This window comes from Schistocerca serialis, chromosome 11 (assembly GCF_023864345.2).
Source record: "Schistocerca serialis cubense isolate TAMUIC-IGC-003099 chromosome 11, iqSchSeri2.2, whole genome shotgun sequence".
Taxonomy (NCBI): domain Eukaryota; kingdom Metazoa; phylum Arthropoda; class Insecta; order Orthoptera; family Acrididae; genus Schistocerca; species Schistocerca serialis.
Window position 1 is genome coordinate 173,918,742 of NC_064648.1, and position 27,532 is coordinate 173,946,273.

General features: G+C 46.2%; 1 long non-coding RNA gene across 1 annotated transcript in view; it reads right to left on the bottom strand.

Annotated features, from left to right (window-relative positions):
• Positions 1–26,751, bottom strand: part of LOC126426761 (uncharacterized) — a 53,098-nt gene extending 26,347 nt beyond the window's left edge. Inside the window, exons 1-2 of the long non-coding RNA XR_007576408.1 lie at positions 26,526–26,751; positions 17,584–17,658 (exon numbers count right to left, since the gene is read on the bottom strand). This is a non-coding gene — a long non-coding RNA (uncharacterized LOC126426761). The remainder of the gene's footprint in view (positions 1–17,583; positions 17,659–26,525) is intronic.
• Positions 26,752–27,532: the final 781 nt, after the last annotated feature.

The window sequence follows — 27,532 nt, forward strand, 5'->3', positions numbered from 1 at the left end:
CACCTTTTCGCCTTTTTTCATTCCAGATCTCCAGTTTCTTTCCGGTTCACCTTTATCTCTCCCCATATATTTTTATTTTCATTTTCATTTCACCTCATGTTACACTTTCCACCTTCTAATACCATGTCACCCTCACAACACCCCCACAATGACCCCATTAAGTTTTATTTACATTCCCTCCGCAAACATGCCTTCGCCCTAGCCAGATTACGCTCGCATATTTTATTTTCTCAGGCTTGTCTGACATTTGGCATTACCCCCAAAGGCCTCACACTCAAAGTTCCCATCTCTGGCTGCAACCCTTCCTTCCATCAGTCCCTATACCAGTTCCAAACTGAACAATCCATTGCCCTCACCCACCTAATCCTTCACCTACACATCAACTCAGCCAATGAACACACCCGTCAACTCCTATCCTTAATAAAAGTCCTTAATCTTTCCTCCCCCACATCCACACCGGCTGTTCAGAGCATCCTCCTACAGGCCAACCGTAAATTAGAACAGCATGCCACCCTCCACCTCAAAAAACTATCCAATCTCCTGGTTTCCCACCTCCGGAAAGGCAACTCACTCACCCTTCACAACCTTTCCAGCAAACCTCAACCTCCTCTCATTGCACACAAACCCAGTCTCTCCCATCTACTCAATCTCCCACTTCCAGCTCCACTCCCTCCAAAACCTCAAAATTCCGATCAACACAATCTGGAACCACAACACCCTAATTCAGTAGTTAACCTTTCCTCCAAACCTCTCTCCCAATCCGAAACCTCTGTCCTATCCAAAGGCCTCACCTTCAGCCCCACTCCCAGATTCAACCAAACAGCCCTCGTCAAAGATTTACTGTCCTACACTCGTACTCTCTGCTGGAAGTATCACTTTGCCACGAAGAAAAATGATCCTAATCCTACTCCTAATGATCCGACTCCTCAAGACACCATCCAAATTGAACCCTGCCTGGAACAGTTCCGTCCTCCGTCACAGCGGGACCCACCTCCTCTTCCTCAAAATCACCCTCTCCAAACCTTCCGGGAATTTCTGACTTCCATCCTTGCATCTCAATAATTCTTAAAAAACCTTAATCCTACACCCAACATTACCACTGCTGAAGCCCAGGCTATCCGTGATCTGAAGGCTGACCGATCCATCGTCATTCTTCCGGCGGACAAGGGTTCCACGACCGTGGTACTTGATCGTCGGGAGTATGTGGCTGAGGGACTGCGTCAGCTTTCAGACAACACCACATACAAAGTTTGCCAAGGTAACCCCATTCCCGATGTCCAGGCGGAGCTTCAAGGAATCCTCAGAACCTTAGGCCCCCTGCAAAACCTTTCACCTGACTCCATCAACTTCCTGACCCCACCGACACCCCGCACCCCTACCTTCTACCTTCTTCCTAAAATCCACAAACCCAATCATCCCGGCCGCCCCATTGTAGCTGGTTACCAAGCCCCCACAGAACGTATCTCTGCCTACGTAGATCAACACCTTCAACCCATTACATGCAGTCTCCCATCCTTCATCAAGGACACCAACCACTTCCTTGAACGCCTGGAATCCTTACCCAATCTGTTACCCCCGGAAACCATCCTTGTAACCATTGATGCCACGTCCTTATACACAAATATTCCGCACGTCCAGGGCCTCGCTGCGATGGAGCATTTCCTTTCACGCCGATCACCTGCCACCCTACCTAAAACCTCTTTCCTCATCACCTTAGCCAGCTTCATCCTGACCCACAACTTCTTCACTTTTGAGGGCCAGACATACCAACAATTAAAGGGAACAGCCATGGGCACCAGGATGGCCCCCTCGTACGCCAACCTATTCATGGGTCGCTTAGAGGAAGCCTTCTTGGTTACCCAAGTCTGCCAACCCAAAGTTTGGTACAGATTTATTGATGACATCTTCATGATCTGGACTCACAGTGAAGAAGAACTCCAGAATTTCCTCTCCAACCTCAACTCCTTTGGTTCCATCAGTTTCACCTGGTCCTACTCCAAATCCCATGCCACTTTCCTTGACGTTGACCTCCACCTGTCCAATGGCCAACTTCACACGTCCGTCCACATCAAACCCACCAACAAGCAACAGTACCTCCATTATGACAGCTGCCACCCATTCCACATCAAACGGTCCCTTCCCTACAGCCTAGGTCTTCGTGGCAAACGAATCGGCTCCAGTCCGGAATCCCTGAATCATTACACCAACAACCTGAAAACAGCTTTCGCATCCCGCATCTACCCTCCCGACCTGGTACAGAGGCAAATAACCAGAGCCACTTCCTCGTCCCCTCAAACCCTGAATCCCCCACAGAAGAACCACAAAAGTGCCCCACTTGTGACAGGATACTTTCCGGGACTGGACCAGACTCTGAATGTGGCTCTCCAGCAGGGATACGACTTCCTCAAATCCTGCCCTGAAATGAGGTCCATCCTTCATGAAATCCTCCCCACTCCGCCAAGAGTGTCTTTCCGCCGTCCACCTAACCTTCGTAACCTGTTAGTTCATCCCTATGAAATCCCCAAACCACCTTCCCTACCCTCTGGCTCCTATCCTTGTAACCGCCCCCGATGCAAAACCTGTCCCATGCACCCTCCCACCACCACCTACTCCAGTCCTGTAACCCGGAAGGTGTACACGATCAGAGGCAGAGCCACGTGTGAAAGCACCCACGTGATTTACCAACTGACCTGCCTACACTGTGATGCATTCTATGTGGGAATGACCAGCAACAAACTGTCCATTCGCATGAATGGACACAGGCAGACAGTGTTTGTTGGTAATGAGGATCACCCTGTGGCTAAACATGCCTTGGTGCACAGCCAGCACATCTCGGCACAGTGTTACACCGTCCGGGTTATCTGGATACTTCCCACCAACACCAACCTATCCGAACTCCGGAGATGGGAACTTGCCCTTCAGTATATCCTCTCTTCTCGTCATCCGCCAGGCCTCAATCTCCGCTAATTTCAAGTTGCCGCCACTCATACCTCACCTGTCTTTCAACAACTTCTTTGCCTCTACACTTCTGCCTCGACTGACATCTCTGCCCAAACTCTTTGTCTTTAAATATGTCTGCTTGTGTCTGTATGTGTGGATGGATATGTGCGTGTGTGCGAGTGTATACCTGTCCTTTTTTCCCCCCTAAGGTAAGTCTTTCTGCTCCCGGGATTGGAATGACTCCTTACCCTCTCCCTTAAAACCTACTTCCTTTCGTCTTCCCCTCTCCTTCCCTCTTTCCTGATGAGGCAACAGTCTGTTGCGAAAGCTTGAATTTTGTGTGTATGTTTGTGTTTGTTTGTGTGTCTATCGACCTGCCAGCGCTTTTGTTCGGTAAGTCACCTCATCTTTGTTTTTATATATAATTTTTCCCACGTGGAATGTTTCCTTGCATTATATTGATATCATAAATTTGAATCCAACAATTACGTTTGTTATTGTCACTGTTGCATTTCGAAATCTTTTCTGTCGTCTTATTTTCCTCTTTCTGTTTTTGCCAGTAGTTTCACTTTGTATTCACCTTCTCCTTTTTACCGTAATCTGCTATACTATTTTATCCCGCCTATATATATACTCAATAATACGTAACCCACTTCCAAACCATAACCAAAAAAATATTTTTTTGCCGCTTTCAGCACTACCGCCGCTATAATATCCACCGTTTCTAGTTCACAAACAGCTCCTTTCACCTTTTAAACAACCATTTCGGCCAGTTCTAATAACTTTCGCTTTATTTCCATTTCCGTTTTTCCCACATCACTGATCATTTTTAGCCGCTTCCCACAGGTTTTAACGCCATTATTTCTTCGTCAGACAATTGTTAGCCTCATTTTCATAATCTGCCACCACAATACCACTCCTTTTAATATACTACACGCAGTTTTTTCGAAATTTTCCCGAATTTCTCCGTCCTTTAACGTGTTTTGGCGGCAACACAACCACCTAACCTTTATGCACATCGTTGTCTACCAACCGAAGTCCAACATAGCCCAGCTGTAACCAACACCTTTTCGCCTTTTTTCATTCCAGATCTCCAGTTTCTTTCCGGTTCACCTTTATCTCTCCCCATATATTTTTATTTTCATTTTCATTTCACCTCATGTTACACTTTCCACCTTCTAATACCATGTCACCCTCACAACACCCCCACAATGACCCCATTAAGTTTTATTTACATTCCCTCCGCAAACATGCCTTCGCCCTAGCCAGATTACGCTCGCATATTTTATTTTCTCAGGCTTGTCTGACATTTGGCATTACCCCCAAAGGCCTCACACTCAAAGTTCCCATCTCTGGCTGCAACCCTTCCTTCCATCAGTCCCTATACCAGTTCCAAACTGAACAATCCATTGCCCTCACCCACCTAATCCTTCACCTACACATCAACTCAGCCAATGAACACACCCGTCAACTCCTATCCTTAATAAAAGTCCTTAATCTTTCCTCCCCCACATCCACACCGGCTGTTCAGAGCATCCTCCTACAGGCCAACCGTAAATTAGAACAGCATGCCACCCTCCACCTCAAAAAACTATCCAATCTCCTGGTTTCCCACCTCCGGAAAGGCAACTCACTCACCCTTCACAACCTTTCCAGCAAACCTCAACCTCCTCTCATTGCACACAAACCCAGTCTCTCCCATCTACTCAATCTCCCACTTCCAGCTCCACTCCCTCCAAAACCTCAAAATTCCGATCAACACAATCTGGAACCACAACACCCTAATTCAGTAGTTAACCTTTCCTCCAAACCTCTCTCCCAATCCGAAACCTCTGTCCTATCCAAAGGCCTCACCTTCAGCCCCACTCCCAGATTCAACCAAACAGTCCTCGTCAAAGATTTACTGTCCTACACTCGTACTCTCTGCTGGAAGTATCACTTTGCCACGAAGAAAAATGATCCTAATCCTACTCCTAATGATCCGACTCCTCAAGACACCATCCAAATTGAACCCTGCCTGGAACAGTTCCGTCCTCCGTCACAGTGGGACCCACCTCCTCTTCCTCAAAATCACCCTCTCCAAACCTTCCGGGAATTTCTGACTTCCATCCTTGCATCTCAATCCTTCTTAAAAAACCTTAATCCTACACCCAACATTACCACTGCTGAAGCACAGGCTATCCGTGATCTGAAGGCTGACCGATCCATCGTCATTCTTCCGGCGGACAAGGGTTCCACGACCGTGGTACTTGATCGTCGGGAGTATGTGGCTGAGGGACTGCGTCAGCTTTCAGACAACACCACATACAAAGTTTGCCAAGGTAACCCCATTCCCGATGTCCAGGCGGAGCTTCAAGGAATCCTCAGAACCTTAGGCCCCCTGCAAAACCTTTCACCTGACTCCATCAACCTCCTGACCCCACCGACACCCCGCACCCCTACCTTCTACCTTCTTCCTAAAATCCACAAACCCAATCATCCCGGCCGCCCCATTGTAGCTGGTTACCAAGCCCCCACAGAACGTATCTCTGCCTACGTAGATCAACACCTTCAACCCATTACATGCAGTCTCCCATCCTTCATCAAGGACACCAACCACTTCCTTGAACGCCTGGAATCCTTACCCAATCTGTTACCCCCGGAAACCATCCTTGTAACCATTGATGCCACGTCCTTATACACAAATATTCCGCACGTCCAGGGCCTCGCTGCGATGGAGCATTTCCTTTCACGCCGATCACCTGCCACCCTACCTAAAACCTCTTTCCTCATCACCTTAGCCAGCTTCATCCTGACCCACAACTTCTTCACTTTTGAGGGCCAGACATACCAACAATTAAAGGGAACAGCCATGGGCACCAGGATGGCCCCCTCGTACGCCAACCTATTCATGGGTCGCTTAGAGGAAGCCTTCTTGGTTACCCAAGTCTGCCAACCCAAAGTTTGGTACAGATTTATTGATGACATCTTCATGATCTGGACTCACAGTGAAGAAGAACTCCAGAATTTCCTCTCCAACCTCAACTCCTTTGGTTCCATCAGTTTCACCTGGTCCTACTCCAAATCCCATGCCACTTTCCTTGACGTTGACCTCCACCTGTCCAATGGCCAACTTCACACGTCCGTCCACATCAAACCCACCAACAAGCAACAGTACCTCCATTATGACAGCTGCCACCCATTCCACATCAAACGGTCCCTTCCCTACAGCCTAGGTCTTCGTGGCAAACGAATCTGCTCCAGTCCGGAATCCCTGAATCATTACACCAACAACCTGAAAACAGCTTTCGCATCCCGCATCTACCCTCCCGACCTGGTACAGAGGCAAATAACCAGAGCCACTTCCTCGTCCCCTCAAACCCTGAATCCCCCACAGAAGAACCACAAAAGTGCCCCACTTGTGACAGGATACTTTCCGGGACTGGACCAGACTCTGAATGTGGCTCTCCAGCAGGGATACGACTTCCTCAAATCCTGCCCTGAAATGAGGTCCATCCTTCATGAAATCCTCCCCACTCCGCCAAGAGTGTCTTTCCGCCGTCCACCTAACCTTCGTAACCTGTTAGTTCATCCCTATGAAATCCCCAAACCACCTTCCCTACCCTCTGGCTCCTATCCTTGTAACCGCCCCCGATGCAAAACCTGTCCCATGCACCCTCCCACCACCACCTACTCCAGTCCTGTAACCCGGAAGGTGTACACGATCAGAGGCAGAGCCACGTGTGAAAGCACCCACGTGATTTACCAACTGACCTGCCTACACTGTGATGCATTCTATGTGGGAATGACCAGCAACAAACTGTCCATTCGCATGAATGGACACAGGCAGACAGTGTTTGTTGGTAATGAGGATCACCCTGTGGCTAAACATGCCTTGGTGCACAGCCAGCACATCTTGGCACAGTGTTACACCGTCCGGGTTATCTGGATACTTCCCACCAACACCAACCTATCCGAACTCCGGAGATGGGAACTTGCCCTTCAGTATATCCTCTCTTCTCGTCATCCGCCAGGCCTCAATCTCCGCTAATTTCAAGTTGCCGCCACTCATACCTCACCTGTCTTTCAACAACACATTTGCCTCTACACTTCTGCCTCGACTGACATCTCTGCCCAAACTCTTTGTCTTTAAATATGTCTGCTTGTGTCTGTATGTGTGGATGGATATGTGCGTGTGTGCGAGTGTATACCTGTCCTTTTTTCCCCCCTAAGGTAAGTCTTTCTGCTCCCGGGATTGGAATGACTCCTTACCCTCTCCCTTAAAACCTACTTCCTTTCGTCTTCCCCTCTCCTTCCCTCTTTCCTGATGAGGCAACAGTCTGTTGCGAAAGCTTGAATTTTGTGTGTATGTTTGTGTTTGTTTGTGTGTCTATCGACCTGCCAGCGCTTTTGTTCGGTAAGTCACCTCATCTTTGTTTTTATATATAATTTTTCCCACGTGGAATGTTTCCTTGCATTATATTGATATCATAAATTTGAATCCAACAATTACGTTTGTTATTGTCACTGTTGCATTTCGAAATCTTTTCTGTCGTCTTATTTTCCTCTTTCTGTTTTTGCCAGTAGTTTCACTTTGTATTCACCTTCTCCTTTTTACCGTAATCTGCTATACTATTTTATCCCGCCTATATATATACTCAATAATACGTAACCCACTTCCAAACCATAACCAAAAAAATATTTTTTTGCCGCTTTCAGCACTACCGCCGCTATAATATCCACCGTTTCTAGTTCACAAACAGCTCCTTTCACCTTTTAAACAACCATTTCGGCCAGTTCTAATAACTTTCGCTTTATTTCCATTTCCGTTTTTCCCACATCACTGATCATTTTTAGCCGCTTCCCACAGGTTTTAACGCCATTATTTCTTCGTCAGACAATTGTTAGCCTCATTTTCATAATCTGCCACCACAATACCACTCCTTTTAATATACTACACGCAGTTTTTTCGAAATTTTCCCGAATTTCTCCGTCCTTTAACGTGTTTTGGCGGCAACACAACCACCTAACCTTTATGCACATCGTTGTCTACCAACCGAAGTCCAACATAGCCCAGCTGTAACCAACACCTTTTCGCCTTTTTTCATTCCAGATCTCCAGTTTCTTTCCGGTTCACCTTTATCTCTCCCCATATATTTTTATTTTCATTTTCATTTCACCTCATGTTACACTTTCCACCTTCTAATACCATGTCACCCTCACAACACCCCCACAATGACCCCATTAAGTTTTATTTACATTCCCTCCGCAAACATGCCTTCGCCCTAGCCAGATTACGCTCGCATATTTTATTTTCTCAGGCTTGTCTGACATTTGGCATTACCCCCAAAGGCCTCACACTCAAAGTTCCCATCTCTGGCTGCAACCCTTCCTTCCATCAGTCCCTATACCAGTTCCAAACTGAACAATCCATTGCCCTCACCCACCTAATCCTTCACCTACACATCAACTCAGCCAATGAACACACCCGTCAACTCCTATCCTTAATAAAAGTCCTTAATCTTTCCTCCCCCACATCCACACCGGCTGTTCAGAGCATCCTCCTACAGGCCAACCGTAAATTAGAACAGCATGCCACCCTCCACCTCAAAAAACTATCCAATCTCCTGGTTTCCCACCTCCGGAAAGGCAACTCACTCACCCTTCACAACCTTTCCAGCAAACCTCAACCTCCTCTCATTGCACACAAACCCAGTCTCTCCCATCTACTCAATCTCCCACTTCCAGCTCCACTCCCTCCAAAACCTCAAAATTCCGATCAACACAATCTGGAACCACAACACCCTAATTCAGTAGTTAACCTTTCCTCCAAACCTCTCTCCCAATCCGAAACCTCTGTCCTATCCAAAGGTCTCACCTTCAGCCCCACTCCCAGATTCAACCAAACAGCCCTCGTCAAAGATTTACTGTCCTACACTCGTACTCTCTGCTGGAAGTATCACTTTGCCACGAAGAAAAATGATCCTAATCCTACTCCTAATGATCCGACTCCTCAAGACACCATCCAAATTGAACCCTGCCTGGAACAGTTCCGTCCTCCGTCACAGCGGGACCCACCTCCTCTTCCTCAAAATCACCCTCTCCAAACCTTCCGGGAATTTCTGACTTCCATCCTTGCATCTCAATCCTTCTTAAAAAACCTTAATCCTACACCCAACATTACCACTGCTGAAGCCCAGGCTATCCGTGATCTGAAGGCTGACCGATCCATCGTCATTCTTCCGGCGGACAAGGGTTCCACGACCGTGGTACTTGATCGTCGGGAGTATGTGGCTGAGGGACTGCGTCAGCTTTCAGACAACACCACATACAAAGTTTGCCAAGGTAACCCCATTCCCGATGTCCAGGCGGAGCTTCAAGGAATCCTCAGAACCTTAGGCCCCCTGCAAAACCTTTCACCTGACTCCATCAACCTCCTGACCCCACCGACACCCCGCACCCCTACCTTCTACCTTCTTCCTAAAATCCACAAACCCAATCATCCCGGCCGCCCCATTGTAGCTGGTTACCAAGCCCCCACAGAACGTATCTCTGCCTACGTAGATCAACACCTTCAACCCATTACATGCAGTCTCCCATCCTTCATCAAGGACACCAACCACTTCCTTGAACGCCTGGAATCCTTACCCAATCTGTTACCCCCGGAAACCATCCTTGTAACCATTGATGCCACGTCCTTATACACAAATATTCCGCACGTCCAGGGCCTCGCTGCGATGGAGCATTTCCTTTCACGCCGATCACCTGCCACCCTACCTAAAACCTCTTTCCTCATCACCTTAGCCAGCTTCATCCTGACCCACAACTTCTTCACTTTTGAGGGCCAGACATACCAACAATTAAAGGGAACAGCCATGGGCACCAGGATGGCCCCCTCGTACGCCAACCTATTCATGGGTCGCTTAGAGGAAGCCTTCTTGGTTACCCAAGTCTGCCAACCCAAAGTTTGGTACAGATTTATTGATGACATCTTCATGATCTGGACTCACAGTGAAGAAGAACTCCAGAATTTCCTCTCCAACCTCAACTCCTTTGGTTCCATCAGTTTCACCTGGTCCTACTCCAAATCCCATGCCACTTTCCTTGACGTTGACCTCCACCTGTCCAATGGCCAACTTCACACGTCCGTCCACATCAAACCCACCAACAAGCAACAGTACCTCCATTATGACAGCTGCCACCCATTCCACATCAAACGGTCCCTTCCCTACAGCCTAGGTCTTCGTGGCAAACGAATCTGCTCCAGTCCGGAATCCCTGAATCATTACACCAACAACCTGAAAACAGCTTTCGCATCCCGCAACTACCCTCCCGACCTGGTACAGAAGCAAATAACCAGAGCCACCTCCTCATCCCTTCAAACCCAGAATCCCCCACAGAAGAACCACAAAAGTGCCCCACTTGTGACAGGATACTTTCCGGGACTGGACCAGACTCTGAATGTGGCTCTCCAGCAGGGATACGACTTCCTCAAATCCTGCCCTGAAATGAGGTCCATCCTTCATGAAATCCTCCCCACTCCGCCAAGAGTGTCTTTCCGCCGTCCACCTAACCTTCGTAACCTGTTAGTTCATCCCTATGAAATCCCCAAACCACCTTCCCTACCCTCTGGCTCCTATCCTTGTAACTGCCCCCGATGCAAAACCTGTCCCATGCACCCTCCCACCACCACCTACTCCAGTCCTGTAACCCGGAAGGTGTACACGATCAGAGGCAGAGCCACGTGTGAAAGCACCCACGTGATTTACCAACTGACCTGCCTACACTGTGATGCATTCTATGTGGGAATGACCAGCAACAAACTGTCCATTCGCATGAATGGACACAGGCAGACAGTGTTTGTTGGTAATGAGGATCACCCTGTGGCTAAACATGCCTTGGTGCACAGCCAGCACATCTTGGCACAGTGTTACACCGTCCGGGTTATCTGGATACTTCCCACCAACACCAACCTATCCGAACTCCGGAGATGGGAACTTGCCCTTCAGTATATCCTCTCTTCTCGTCATCCGCCAGGCCTCAATCTCCGCTAATTTCAAGTTGCCGCCACTCATACCTCACCTGTCTTTCAACAACTTCTTTGCCTCTACACTTCTGCTTCGACTGACATCTCTGCCCAAACTCTTTGTCTTTAAATATGTCTGCTTGTGTCTGTATGTGTGGATGGATATGTGCGTGTGTGCGAGTGTATACCTGTCCTTTTTTCCCCCCTAAGGTAAGTCTTTCTGCTCCCGGGATTGGAATGACTCCTTACCCTCTCCCTTAAAACCTACTTCCTTTCGTCTTCCCCTCTCCTTCCCTCTTTCCTGATGAGGCAACAGTCTGTTGCGAAAGCTTGAATTTTGTGTGTATGTTTGTGTTTGTTTGTGTGCCTATCGACCTGCCAGCGCTTTTGTTCGGTAAGTCACCTCATCTTTGTTTTTATATATAATTTGTTTATATTTAGTTTGTCCCCACCCAAAAACACCCTATTTCCCACTCTTGCCCCCTTAGTGTCATTAGGCTTTTTGTGGAACGTGTGTGTGTTTGTTTTTTGAAGTATTTTCGTCCTCATAATGTGTACGTAACGACTTTATATGCGGCATATTGGAATCATGGTTTATGGTCGTTTCTGCCAGATTTGTGACGTCATGGGTCAAAGCAGACAGGCGGGATCGGACGCTTCCATATTTCCCATTTCCCACTCTTAATTCCTTGTGCATTACCTGCTGCAATTTGACTACCTGCCTTTACCTTGCTTTACATTTTCCAGTGGTTTCTGTTTACTTGCATCCAGGGTCCTAGAGGACATGTTTAATGATTCAGCTAAGCTCTTCACCTCAATACTTCTGAAGCCACTACACATAACTACATTAATGCAAATGAAACAATGTGTTTACTCTTACCAGTCACAGTTTATTTCCTCAATGTGTTTCAAATTTTTAAACGTCCATTATCAGGTGGATTATTTGTAATAATATGATGTGTGTATTGTGTTACGATTTTTGGCTAACCTGAAGCACTGTATGTAGGGAAACAAATCAGTATTTAGAACGCGGCTCTGTAGATATCTTTGACTAAATCCTAAACGTAAATCTAAATGTACAAACAAAACAGTTACAACAGAATACCACTGTTTGCCACAGGCTCATTTCTGTGTCACTATACATCACAATAAACCAACACAGTTTGTTAACAAAGACAATATTTAGAAACTGATAGGTACAAAGAACGTACAGCAGAAACACTATTTCAAAATACTAAGTGTGTACAGTAAAACAGACCATTATTTCTGAGTAAGCGTTAAAGCATTGTGCATATCAGTGGTTGAGTACATCAATAGATATGTTAGATTTAGTATTTAAAGTAGTACCCACGAACCCACTATGCTGTCATAGTAGGAGGAGAGGTGATACTCCTACGTGGCGCGTCCCAGGTGGCGGATAGGGAAGTCCTCACCGGTTTGCTGGCGGACTTAAGTGAAAAAAAATAGCTCTCGCGGACCAAACACACCCTCTGCGGTTAACAACCGGAGTTGTAAATCGGAGCTTGATCCAACTAAGGTTGACAACCTTCGACAGTCAAAAATGGAAAGGTCTTTTAGGAAAAAAATTCCACCGTCCTGCTCAAAAAGGCAGGAAAAGGCTACATCGGATTCGGTGGGTAGTCAACTAGAAGACAGCAACGAATCGGAGCGTTTGCAACCATCCAAATGCACACTAAAACACAAAAAGAAGATTAAACATGAGCAAATAAATTATATAGCAACACACAACATAAACTCATTACTTCAGACCGGAAAACTCAAGGAGCTCACAGATGAACTACATAAACAAAAAATTTTAATAACACGGATCCAAGAAATGAGAAACACCACAGAGGACCCGTTCGAATCACAAGGATACAGAATTTATAATGGGAAACCAGGACTGAGGGCAATGAAACAATGTCCCTAGTTTGGAACAGGGTTTTTAGTAAACATAAAAATAATAGATTCAGTAACGGATTTCCAAGCAGTATCACCAAGAATTGCGACTCTAAGCTTTAAAACAATGAATAAAACCTATACAATAATAAATGCTCATGCCCCAACAAATGAAAAAAATTGTCTAACAAAAACAAAGGAAGAGGTAGATAAATTTTGGGACCTTCTAGAACAAACTGTGAACAGAGTAAATAAAAAGAATGTAGAAATCTTATTGGGAGATTTCAATGCTCAGTTGGGAAAAGAAAGGAAATATAAAGATATAATTGGAAAATAGAGTCCACATAAATTCACAAACAAAAACGGTCAAAGACTTGTAGAACTCTGCAGAGAACACAACCTTATATCTAAATCAACATACTTTAAGAGGAAGCCAAGTAAACTTAAAACATGGAAACATCCAGACTGGAGGAAGGGCGAGTGGCAGCTAGACCATGTCTGTATGGACAAAAATTTTCATAAGGAGACCCACAATGTTACAGTACTGAGAGGAGTAGACACAGGCTCAGAAAATTATATGGTTAAAATTAAAATCAAATTCACACCGTTAAAGAAGAGGACCGGAAAAACTAATAAAATAAAAAGGAGGTTTGACCCACATCAGCTAATTAAAAATAATAAGTACCAACAAATAACACAAACCATCAAATTAACAGATGATCTAGAACAACTAGTGCCTAAACTTAAAAAAGAAGCAGATAATCTAGCTCCCTAGAACCCACGAAGGAAACATGCATGGTGGACATTAGAATGTGACAAATTCCAAAAAGATAGACACCAAGCACGGTTAAAGTTTCAAACACATAAAACTGAAGAAAATGCCATCAACCTAAAAAATGAAAGAAAAAAATTCACTCAAAATATTAGAAGAATCAAGAGAGGGTTTCATAAAGATATTATAAAGTCTATAGAAGGTAATTATCATAAAACCAACTCCAGGAACTACTACAAAATCTTTGGGAAACAACTACAACAATATGAGGCCCCTACACTAATACTGAAAGATGAAGATGGAAGAATGACACACAGTAACAAGGAAAATGCAGACATCATGGCAAAAGCATTTTACAAACTTCTGAATTGCAAGGAACCCAAAGAACCTTTACAAATCAACATAAATAGCCCAATAAAAACCAAACCTAACAAACTAGACCCTCCAACTTTCCAAGAAGTAGAAGAAATTCTTAAAGAACAAAAAAATTATAAGGCATGTGGAGAAGATCAGGTTTTTGTTGAAATGTGGAAATATGCAAGTGACACAGTCAAGACCTCCTTACACATGGCTCTAACAAAAATTTGGGTAACAGAACAATTTCCCGAACATTGGACCACAGCTATCATCCACCCACTACACAAAAAGGGAGATAAGAGCAACCCAGACAACTAAAGAGGAATCTCTCTCCTAGATTGCACATATAAAATTCTATCCAAGATCCTATATGAAAGAATCAAGGAGCAATTAGAACAGGAGTTAGGGGAATATCAGGGAGGTTTCAGACCATGGAGAAGCTGTGCAGAGCAGATAATTAGTTTAAAATTGATTATGGCATACTACAAGAAACGGAACAAACCTCTGGCAATAACATTTGTAGATTTTAAGAAGGCATATGACTGCCTCCACAGACCTTCAGTATTAAAAAATTTAAGAAATCTAGGACTCCATCCAAAACTAATTAAAATAATACAACTCACTCTAACCAACACCAAATCAAAAGTGAAGTTTAGAGGAGAAATTTCGGAACCATTCCTCATAAAAACAGGCTTAAGACAAGGTGACTGCCTATCACCATTACTTTTCAACTGTGCACTGGAATACATAATGAGAGAATGGTACAAGGACAATCCAAAGAGGATAAGAATTGGAAGTGCAAAAGATGATATTAGCTTAAACTGCTTGGGATTCGCTGATGATCTTGCTCTCCTAGCCAACACCGTTCAAGAAGCCAGGCAACAAGTGAAATCACTACAAGAAATAGCAGAGAAAGTAGGCCTTAGAATATCATTTGAAAAAACGGAGATTATGCTAACTGATCCACCACTTGCAAACAGAATTGCAATAGGAGAACAGGAAATAAAAATTGTTGATAAATTTAAGTATTTAGGCGAAATAATAACATACAATCTAAATGAGAAGCCATCATGGCAAAATAGAATAAAAAACTGAACTACGCAAATTACATTACCAAAACTACATACAACTAAAAAAGCCTATCTATAGATGCAAAATTAAAACACTATAAAACAGTTACACAACCAGAAATAACGTATGCAGCTGAAACTATCTTCAAAACAACTAATACAGCAGAAATTGACAGAATACTAAAAATAGAAAGAAGAATAATTAGGACACGTATAAATAAACAGTATAAAATAAATGACATTGGAGAATAGCATCAAATGGAACAGTATATAAGAAAATAGAACAATTCATGAGCACAATCAGGAAGAAACGCATCTCATTCTTTGGACATCTGATGAGAATTCCAGAAAACAGAATTAGTACAAAAATAATACAAAAATTGTGGAATAGCAAGAGCGACATTAAATGAGTCACAGAAATTAAGGAAGATATAAAAGAACTTCAAATTACAGTAGATGACCTAAAAAACAAGACAGAGAAAACCAGAATACTGCAAGACCCGCAAACCAGACTACAAATGAAAATCAATAAAAGGAGTACAGGAAGAGTTGTCTCAGATGAGGAAAGAAAGAAAATATCTGAAAGAATGAAGAAATATTGGGCAGACGGAAGAGCAAAACACCTTTCATATAGGAATAGCCTCTAATAATTATATTACCTAAATATATTAAGTTATTGTCGAACCAAATTGTATCCATTTGTAACAACTTGTTTAGAACTTTGTATTTTTGACTACAGTGGTCCTATGAAGGCCATAAAATAAAATAAAAAAAATAAAAATAAAAAAATTTAAAGTAGTACATGACTCTTTTCTTTTAAATTTACATAACTTAAACTTTGAACACATTTGTGTTTTCAGGTGTCCTGTTGAAAACATGAAATGTGATAACTATACTGCTAAAATTGGTATAATTATACATAAATAACAATTTGGTTTGGGATTCAGAGGATGAAAGGAGTGACAGAAGAAGAGTGAAATATTGGTTATCCCAGAGCTGTGGGTTTGCTAGGCTTCCATCTGTTGCATCTTTTAACAAACTAGGTTAACATGGGATCCAAACTGTTTTGTCATTTCAAGTAGATCTAACATGTACTGAGAGTATACAAATGGTACTGTGTGGAAGATCTTATTTTATGTTTGTTTTCTGTACTGTGATTCTTTTGCAATCATTTAAGTTTGTCAAGGAGTATACTATGGAGGTGTTTTATTATTTCAATTTATTGTTTACATTTATCATCAGTGTGTTGAATTGGGTTGCTGTTCCTGCTGACAACATAACAGAATGCTGCCATTTTGGGGCTGTGGGTAGACAAGAGGAGTTGTGGATGGCGGAGTGTTGCTGTAGATTTCCAATACATTTCAACTTGATGTCTATTATTCATTAATCTAAGGGTCAAGTCTAATAAGTTTACAATGTCGCCTACTTGTTTCTCAACTGTGAACTTTATACTTTCATGGAAGGTGCTGAACAAATAGATAAATCATTGCTAGTTTATTGTGATGTGTATGACATGGAAAGGAGCCTGTGGCCACTGGACATATTACATTTCAGTTATTTTATTCACATGTTTAGATTTATGTTCAGGTTTTAGTCAGTGACCTCCACACAGCCATGTTCTAAAATATGGATTTGTTTCTTTACACACAGTTCCTAGGGTAACCCTAAAATCCTAACACAATACACACCTCGCATTAACACAAATAAATTCACCTGTTGACTGAAATGTTTGTCTGGACTGTAGCTTTATATGGAAGTGAAACTTGGACAATAAACAATATAGACAAGAGGAGATTAGAAGCCGTTTCAATGTAGTGCTGCAGAAGAATGCTAAAGATCTAGTGGGTAGTCTGAATCACCAATGAAAAGGATTTGTTTTTGAACAATGTCCCACATGTACACTCAATCCTTTTATATTACCAATTTCATGTTTGTGACTAGTTTTGCCAGCTGCGACCCATGACAATGCCCCATTCCAGATCATTAATGTGGCGGATCCCAAAATTAATGGCAAAGACTGGAATATAAACAAATAAAATAAAAACAATATAGTATGCCCAAGGCACTATACTATCACAAATAGTTTATCATTTGCTGACCCACAATTAAAATTCTCCAATGAAAATAATCTAGAAGATCATTATCGATAAAGAGGTATATAATCTGGGAGTATAGAAATTTATAGCACCCCCAGCCTAAATGTACAGTCACGTTAACAGGAAACATCATGAGGTTAAAAGTAACAGTCAATTGGGTACTGGAGGGATGTGTTGGCAGTAAAAATTTTGGAGAGAGACAAAGCCTTGAATACTGTAGGTAGGTTCACATGGATGTAGGTTGCAGTAGTTATTCAGAGATGAAGAGGCTTGCACATGATGGACTAGATTGGAGATACGTACGAAATCAGTCTTGGGAGTGATGACCACAACAATATCCAAGCAGCAGTAATGTAGATAGACCACAGGCAAGAAAAGCCGCATGCTGGCTGACCCTCTTTGAATTCCAAACAGGTGTTTGTTCTTCTCCTGTTTGTCTCTTACTTTCCATTTTTCATCATCAGTGAAGAGTCCAACTGCAGCCTTTGGGTCCACCAAATTTGTATACGTCTATTCTGCCTGAAAATTTCAACAAGTGTTACATTCTTTCAAATAACAAACCTTATACAAAAGTCACAAATGCACAGAGGCACAGAGAAAGGAACAGAGTCTAGAATGCGTTTTGGACTTGTTTCACTTAAATAGTTCTGTCAACTTAGAGCAGAGAATGGAAGCTGATCTGGAGAAAATACAGGAAGTAACAGCACACACTAATATTTAAATATTGCGGCAACACAACCAGCCGTGATGTAAAACAGCTATCAGCCATGTAATCTGGGTGCTGAGTGTACTGATTTCGATTGAATCAATATCTCGTATGTGCTGTTACTGTCGCTCCAATTTGCAGATGTGGATATGCTAATTATGGCCTGCATCTGAATAGGGTGTGCAGGGAGAGATACTAGAGGAGCATCTTGCAGGATGTGTAAGGCAACCCATCTTTTGGTTAGTCAGATTAGAGAGACAGATTTGATAGGAATTAGAACTGCACAGAACCATAAAATACGGAATAGTTTCCAGAAAAGTTAAATGTTTCGTCCGTCAAAACATTTGGATGTTGAATAAAGAGGTAGATCATCTTTTATGTCAGGAAGGTGTGTGAAATTCAGATGTGTGTTTTGTGCCTCTCTCTACACCATGTACGCACACTGATGGAGAAATAAGGTGTACGGGATTACAGGCCAGCATCGTGTATGTGTGATTACAGGCTAGCATCATTTATGTGTACAGTTAACTTGGAAAAAAGAGTTTTAACACAAAAGCAAAAATACAGAAACAAGCACTTTCTCCTCAGATCACAATGTAAAAGCATGTGCTTGTCAGTTGTTACTAAGAATAATACACTTCTAATTATAACACTCCTCAGGTGGTCTATGAGACTTTCAGTGATTTAAGAGACATCTACATGAATTATTGAGCTATATGTCAAAGAAGCTGAACCAGTTATTAATTTGTGAGGATTTTAATGCATTTCTTGGAGGATTCCGAGAGGTCAAAAGTACTAGCACCATTATTTTGGTGTTTGAATCTGATTTTAGTAGTGAATTTTGCAACTTGTGAGCAGGAAGATAGTAAGATGCTGATTAAAAACATATTTATTGACACAGCTCAGGCTGAAACAACTGATGTGCAACAAATTGTTAATGGAAAAGGGAAATTTATTTAAAGTCCATTATAGTTTAAGTTCGTATTGAACAAAACTACTGCATTTTAATGAAAGTCTAAAACATATCCAGAAATACACATATTCTGACAAATTAATAATGCAGATGTCTTTAGCATATTTCTGCACAGTAATGTATTATGGAATAATTGCATGCTTAAGGTGATACCAAAGAGGTGAACTATTCATGCATCGACTATCTACTGAATGCACACCACACTTCTCATTTTAAGTCTTACAAGCATTTATATAGCTATCACCGTTTCACAATCACTCATTTTCAAGGGTATCTGTATGGGGTTGGATGAAATTATTTTATACTTATTGTCCAATTTAAAAAAATACAGTACAATAAAAAGGCATTTTTCTTTAAATAGTTACTGAACCTAGTTTTTCTTCCACGGCATATACCAGGTAATTACACTCACTTCTTCCCCTGGAATACTTAAGTATCTTGTAGTGGTCAGTTTACAATCACCAGGCTGGTGGGTCAGAATCCTGTTAATTAAACCATAAAATCGGAAGTAGGTATTCCTATTGTATTTCAGGCAGTGTGATTCGGCAGCAAACGATAGTATGAATACAAGGTGCATGTTACTGAAGCTATAAAACTAATTTTTGCGTGCGACCTATCTCCTAGGGGCATATTTCAAAAATATCTTCCTCTCAGCAACGGTCTTGGGTACAAGTATTGGTTTACAATGACAAAAAGAGTTTGGTGCAGGGAAATACGGAATTGTCCGATCCCACCCGTCTGCTTTGACCCATGACGTCACAAATATGGCAGAAACGACCACAAACCAAGATTCCAATATGGCACGTATAAAGTCGTTACGTACACATTATGAGGACGATAATACATCGAAAAACAAACACCCACAATTTCCAAAAAAGCCTAATGACACTAACGGGAGAAGCGCGGGAAATGGGGCGTTTTTGGGTGTGTGTGTGTGGGGAGGGGGGGGGGGCAAACTAAATATAAACAAATTTAGACACCCACCCACATACAAAACCACACAAAACGACGAAAAAAAAACCGAGATCACAAAACTCCCCAAATACCACTAAACACAATATCATCTGGACTCGGACACTTCCCTTAACCTATACAGCTCAACAGCAGCTTCCGATCCCATAAATTAGGATCAAACATTTCCCTTGGCCTATATAGCTCAAAAACATCTCCCGATATCAAAATCAACATATATAGCCAGACATTGGGATCGGACACTTCCCTTGACCTGCGCAGTGTTAATTTTATCCGTCGTATACATTCCTGAACAAAAACAACAACCGATCAATTTTACTAAAATTACCACACGACGTACAGCGAACAGCACTAAATTAACCTTCACACACAATCGTTAACTCACTGAAACGAATTCCACTACAGACACAGCCAACACATTAACAATTCTTGATAATGAGCAAAAGCCAACTGAGCCCATTACACCACACAAACGAAAACCCTGAACATACCACCAGAGACCACTACAAACCACAACACGACGACATCTACAAACACGCCACACTCCAAACCAAACTCCGCGCCGTCATGACGTCACACACAACATCCTTACGTCACGGGTCAAAGCCGACGCGTGGGATCGGACGCTTCTGTCGACCCTGGTTTAAGTAGGCCTATCACAAATCCATTTGTTCCTTTGGTTTAAAATAGCTCTGGAACATAATGATTCGATTAATCAGTGAAACTCTAAGTGGCTGATCTCATTAACGTCTGCTGTGTATTAAAGGTGACGAAATTTCGTAACTAACCATTACAATTATATTTGGAAATAAACATATTCACCTACAAAACAAAAAAAAATTTAGAAATATTACTGTTACTGACAACACACAAAGTGCACGTGCTGGAGTAATACACATGATATCTTCTCATATGTGGCATTCCACTAACTGAATTGCTCGAAAGCAATTTAATTTTTAATTGAAAAACTTAACATCTCCTCTTATGTAACGTTCATTACTTGGTATGTGTTCCGGTACCGCAATATTTTACACACATGTTGAAGCTCTATTTGCACTTGAGATCGTTTACTGCAACAGTCTCTTACACAACACCTGTAAAATAACGAGGAATTAAGAAATCAACTATACTGTTCTCATTGTATTTGTTTTCCTTTCACGTTTGTCTCGTTTTGTTTTAATTCGTCACTTCCCGTGATGTTACACTGAACAGAAATAAACAATTTTTTTTTACTTTATTGTTATTTTAAAACCTATACAACAGGCAGGCTGTCAGCAGCACACTACGCTGCTCTTCAGCCATAGAAGACACAAGCAGCAAAAACAGTGAGAAGACACATAAGTCACAGAGCGGTGGGCAATAAAACAGGAGACACATAGAGACAATCACGGAGCCGTTCACACTCGTCGATAATCCACACTGCTAGCTGATGAGACGACGCACAACCACTGAAGATGATGATGGCACTGGTGAACGATGGAGGGGACGGTGAACACTAAACACTAAACACTAAACACACAAAACACTGATGGCGGCGACCTCCGGCGCGCGAATGTCCACGTAACGTGTGCGAGTCCGGGGACCTGCCAAGAGGGGAAGAAGGGGGAGGTGGGGGAGAGGGGAGAAAAAGGATGCCAATGGCTGAGGAGTCGGGGGCAGGAGGAGAGGAACAGGGGAGGGGAGGCCCGGGGGAGGAGGGGGGGAGAAAAGGAGGAGGGAGGGAAAAGGGAGAGGAGGGAGGGAGGGTGCACGGAGGAATAAGTACAGGAGGAGGGCGGGAGGATCAAAGTTGGTAGGAGGGGTAGATGGAAGGGAGGAGGGCATCATCAGGGAGGGGGAGCTGGCGGAAGCCACCTTGGGAGAGGGTAAGGAGGGTGGAGAGGTGGAGACCGGGTGGGACGTACGAATACAGGCGCGGCAGCGGGCGGGGGTGGGAGAGGATCGGGGAGACGAGCGGGTGAGGAGGGTCGAGTTTACGGGACGTGTACAGGATCCATATCCTTTCAAGGAAAAGGAGGAGGTGGGGGAAGGGGATGAGATCGTAGAGGATCCGCGTGGGGGAGGGGAGACGGATGCGATAGGCGAGGCGGAGAGCATGGCGTTCAAGGATTTGGAGGGATTTATAAAAGGTAGGGGGAGCGGAGATCCATGCTGGATGGGCATAACAAAGGATAGGGCGGATGAGGGATTTATAGGTGTGGAGGATGGTGGAGGGGTCCAGACCACACGTACGGCCGGAAAGGAGCTTGAGGAGACGGAGGCGGGAACGTGCCTTGGCTTGGATTGTCTGGAGATGGGGAGTCCAGGAGAGGCGACGATCGAGGGTGACGCCAAGGTACTTAAGGGTGGGAGTGAGGGCGATGGGACGGCCATAGACGGTGAGATAGAAATCAAGGAGGCGGAAGGAAGGGGTGGTTTTGCCTACAATGATCGCCTGGGTTTTGGAAGGATTGACCTTGAGCAACCACTGGTTGCACCAAGCGGTGAACCGGTCAAGATGGGATTTGAGAAGGCGTTGGGAGCGCTGTAGGGTGGGGGCAAGGGCAAGGAAGGCGGTGTCATCGGCAAACTGGAGAAGGTGGACGGGGGGTGACGGCGGCGGCATGTCCGCCGTGTACAACAGGTACAGAAGGGGGGAGAGGACGGAGCCTTGGGGCACACCGGCGGAGGGGAAAAAGGTGTAGGAATCGGTGTTATGGATGGTGAGATAGGAAGGACGGTGGGAGAGAAAGGAGCCGATCAGACGGACGTAGTTAATGGGAAGGGCGAAGGTTTGGAGCTTGAAGAGGAGACCGGAATGCCATACGCGGTCATATGCACGTTCGAGGTCCAGGGAGAGGAAGATTGCGGAGCGACGGGAATTAAGCTGTTCGGAAAGGAGATGAGTGAGGTGAAGGAGAAGGTCGTCAGAAGAGAAGGACGGCCGAAAGCCACACTGGGTGACGGGAAGGGGGCGGTGCTGGCGGAGATGCTGGTGGATGCGACAGGTGAGGATAGATTCCAGGACCTTGCTGAAGACCGAGGTAAGGCTGATGGGACGGTAGGAGGAGACAGCGGACGGCGGTTTGCCAGGTTTAAGGAACATGAGGATACAGGAGGTTTTCCACAGGTCGGGGTAGTAACCGGTGGACAGGACTACATTGTAGAGCCTGGCCAGGGTGGAGAGGAAAGAGACAGGAGCTTCACGAAGGTGACAGTAGGTGACACGATCGTGACCAGGAGCGGTGTTGCGTTTGGTGCGGAGTGTAACAATGAGATCCTGTGTAGTGATAGGGGCATTGAGTTCCGTGTGTGTAATGTTGTCCAAGTACTGGAAACCAGGAGCGAGGGGAGGGACAGAGGTGTCAGTTCGATCGTGGATATCCGGGAAGAGGGAGTAATCGAACTGGGGATCGTCGGGGATGGAGAAGACATCGGAGAGGTAGGAGGCAAAGTGATTGGCCTTACTAAGGGTATCAGGGAAGGGGTGATCATCGTGGAGAAGAGGATAGTAGGGGGAGGGGTTAGTAAGGCGACGGAAGGCCGTCCAGAACTTGGACGAGTTGATTGGTAGGGTTGCATTTAAACGGGTGCATGTCTGTCGCCAGTCCCAGCGTTTCTTAGCCGCGAGCAAATTACGAACGTGTCGCTGGAGTTGCCGGTGGCGTCGTAGTGTGTCCGGGTCATGCGTGCGGAGGAAGGCACGGTAGAGACGACGGGATTCACGGAGGAGGAGAACGGCCTGTGGGGGTAAGGTAGGACGGTGGGGGTGGATGGCGACAGTAGGAACGTGGGCCTCCACGGCCTCAGACAAGGTCTGCTGGAGAAAGGAGGCGGCATGGGTGACATCGTCAGGGTGGTGGTAGGTGAGAGGGTGGCTATCGACCTGGGTGGAAAGGGTATCCCGGTAGGCATTCCAGTCGGCTCGGGAATAGTCGTGGACATACTTAGGGGGAGGGTCAGTACGAGGGTCGGGGCGAGGGCGACGACCGTCTGAAACGGTTAGGAGGACAGGGAGATGGTCGCTACCAATAGGCTCCAGGACATCCACCGTTATGCGGCCAAGGAGGTTGGGGGAGGAGAGGATAACATCAGGTGTGGAGTTGGATTCAGGACGGGTATGCCGGGGGATGGGGACGAGGTCACCTTGAAGGGTGGAGAGGAACCGATGCCAACGCCGTAACTGGGCAGTGGAACGACTATGGATGTTGAGGTCGGCGGCAATCACGTAGGAGGAAAAGGTACGATCGACGTGGGAGATGAAGTCGAAGGGAATAGGAGCGTTGGGGCGGACATAGATGGTGGCGCAGGTAACGGTAAGGCCGGGGAAGAAGAGACTAAGGATCAGGTGTTCGGTGGGGTCGATAAGGAGAGGTTGGAGCCGAACGGGGATCTGGCGGTGGTGACCAATGGCAACTCCGCCACGCGCAATTGGGAGGGGATTATCGGAGCGGTGGAGGAGGTAGGGCGAAGTGTGAATGGTGTGGTGGGGTTGGAGGAAGGTTTCATTAAGGAGGAAGGCATCCACGCGGTGGGTGGCAAGGGTGTGCAGGAAGAGGTTCCTGTTGGCGGGTAGGGAGCGGATGTTGTTGAAAAGGATACGTTGCTGTCGCGCCATGATAGGGATTTAGACGAGGGTGTCGAGGCGGGACAAGGTGAAATGGGCCTGGTTGTTGGAGTAGGTGGCGTACATCTTTGAGTTTGAATATGGAACGGGCGGCGAGGGAGATCTGTTGGAGGGTGTGTGGGCGCTGAAAGGGATGAACATTCTGGAGGACGATGGTAAGGAACCTGATGATGCCCTCAGCGGTGGGGGGGGGGGGGACGAAGGGAATTGCCAGGAGGGGTGGGGGCGTCCAGGGGACGGACAGGGACGGTGAGTTCAGGAGTGGTTGGAGGGGGTCGGGCTTTACACTTTTGGGAGTAGGTGGGATGGGGGAGATTGCAGGTATTGCAGGAAGGAGGGGGTTGGAGGTTAGGGCACTGCCTGAGGAAGTGCGCTTGCCGACAATGCGGGCAGGTGGGGGCCTCGCGGCACTCAGCTGTGGAGTGCGCGTTATAGCGCAGACACCTCTGGCAGCGCAGGGATTGAGGAGGGGAACGGGAGGGGTCGACCTTGTACCGCTGGTTAAAAAGGAGGGCACCCTCCTTCAGGAGACGGTCAATGGAGGGGGCGTGCTCAGAAAAAAACCCGCATAAGGCGGGTGGGGCCGGCTGCATTATGTACGCGGCGAACCGCACGCACCTCCAAATGGGGATGCGCCTGGAGCTCCTCCAACACCTCCTCCGTGATCACTGGACTAAGCCGAGTCATCACGGCGGTGAGAGTTGGCGGGCGACGCGGAGGTTGGGGTTGGCGGGAGGGAGGTGGTGAAGGAGCTGGGGAGAGAGAGGCATGAGGGCCAAAGCGGGTGACAGGGATGCGGGAAAGGAGGTAGGTGTGGAGGGTTGGGCTGGGGGAGGAGATGAGGACCGAATCTCGGCGAGGAGTGAGGAGGGAGATGGGGGCACCAGGACAATGCTGGCGAAGGAAGAGGGTGAGGTTCCGGGCTTCAAGGAGAGAGGGATCAGGACGGGAGAGGAGGTAGCGGAAGGAGGAAGGGAGAGAGGAGGAGGATGAGGGGGCAGGGACAGGCGGGGAGACTTCCATGGCATCATGGGTGGGGGAAGGAGGACGAGGCGCAGCCTTTTTGGAAGCAGAGGAAGCAGGAGTGCCACAGGAGCGCTTGACGGCGGAGGAGGAGGTGTGGGGGACGGGAACAACGGGAATGTGGCGGGGAGGGGCAGGTCCCGGGGCCGGAGTCGGCGCTGGAGACGGTGATGGTGACGGTGAAGGCGAAGGCGACGGCGGCGATGACGATGACGGTGGCAGTGGCGGCGGTGATGGCGAAGGTGACGGGGAGAGCTGGGCGTGGGCAGTGGCCCGACAGGCCACCACCCGAGCCGGAGCTACAGTGACAGGCTGGGGGAGTGGGGGAAGGGATCAGAACGAGAGGAGCGGGAGGAAGCAGCGGGAGAGGGGGCGACAAAGATAGAGGGTGAAGGGAGAGTGAGGAGAGGCGGAATGGAAGGAGGGGGGTGGGACTGGGCACACCAAGTGATAGTGGTGGAGGCGGCGGAAGGGGAGGTATAGACAATGGCGGTGGTGGTAGTAGTGACAGTGGTGGTGGGGGCGGACATGACGGGAGAGAGAAACAAGAACGAACAGAACGAAGAGGAAAGGACAGAAACTGGGGACAGACGAAGACGAAGACGGATGAAGACGAAGACGGCGGCGACCAGGCGGCACCGGATGGCGGCGGTGGCGGGCACAGGATGGCGGCGGCGGCGGCGGGCAGTATGGACGGCAAGCAGACGACACGGCAGGGAAACGGCGGGGATCTTCCACGTCGAAGGTGCACCCTGAGAGTAGCCCAGGCAGTGAAACTCTTCGATGAAGAAGAGAGGGAATCCAACCCTCGAATACGCAGAAATAAACAAATGAGAAAAGCATGCTTCAGGAACTGCACGCTACAAGTTGAAACGAGATTTCGTTTCGCTGGCTCAGTTACTGGTGACATTATTTTGTGTTTTTCCAACAAGTGTTCACCAGTAAAAGCACCTACAATGTACGTTACGAATTTAACCTCAACATTCTGCAGCTAGTTACGTCACGAGCTGTACAAGTAAAAATACTGCACGTCTTTGCTACGTGATACACTAGGCGGGGAATCTTACATTTTCTAATCTACGTTAATGCGTGAAAATTGCAATTACTCCACACAATGCAGTTGCTTTTGTGTTCTGCCAACTTGCTCTGCAGATGTTCGTCAGTCATATTCTTCTTCTTGCTGCTTCCCTCTCTTCTTGGCTTCGAAAGTGCAGCTAAAAGCACAGCTTTGTTTGACTTATTCAACACAAAAATACACAATACTTGCTATTTTAAGCGAACAACGTCCATGACCAACGTGGCTACAAATACCACAAAGTGCAATCAGCCATAAGCCGTACGTACGCAATGACTTTCACAGGCAGGGGCAGTTTGTGCTGCCGCCGGCAGCTGCTGCCCTCTCGCGCCGCTCCTCTAGACTAGGTGCAGCCGGCCAGGTGTGGGTTCTCCGCCATTATACATCTTGCCTTCTCCACCCCTGGACCACCGTCGTGAACGCAACGTACCAGCAACACAACAGTAACGCACGAGCAACAAACAGGTAAAACTCATAGAAAATAAGGCTGAGCGTTTACATTTACGGAAATTGAAGATAGTGATGGGCAGGCAAGGACATAATTAGGAGAGTAAAAATGACATAGGCTAATCGGTAGTGTTTCCAACACTAAACGAGAGTACCAAGCCTCCGATTTGTCCGAAACGGGAAATTAGGAAACACTTCGATCACCAGTCCTGGCTTCCAGCAACGGTGAAAGTTAAACTCCTCTTCCTCCACACCCTACGTCAGCACCGCGTGGATGCCTTCGTCCTAAATGAAACCTTCCTTCAACCCCGTATCTCCGTCTCCACAGCTCCTTACACTCTACACCGCACCGATAACCCGTACCCTCTCGCGCGTGGCGGAGTTGCTATAGGCCACCTCAAGCACCTCCCAGTCCGGCCCCAACCTCTCCTTAAGAATCCTGCCGAGCATCTCACCCTCAGCCTCTTCTTCCCCACCCTTACCATCACCTGTGCCACCATTTATGTCCGCCCTCGCACCCCCATCCCGTACGATTTCCTGGCCCACATTGACCGCACCTTCTCCACCTACATGATTGCCGCCGAGCTCAAT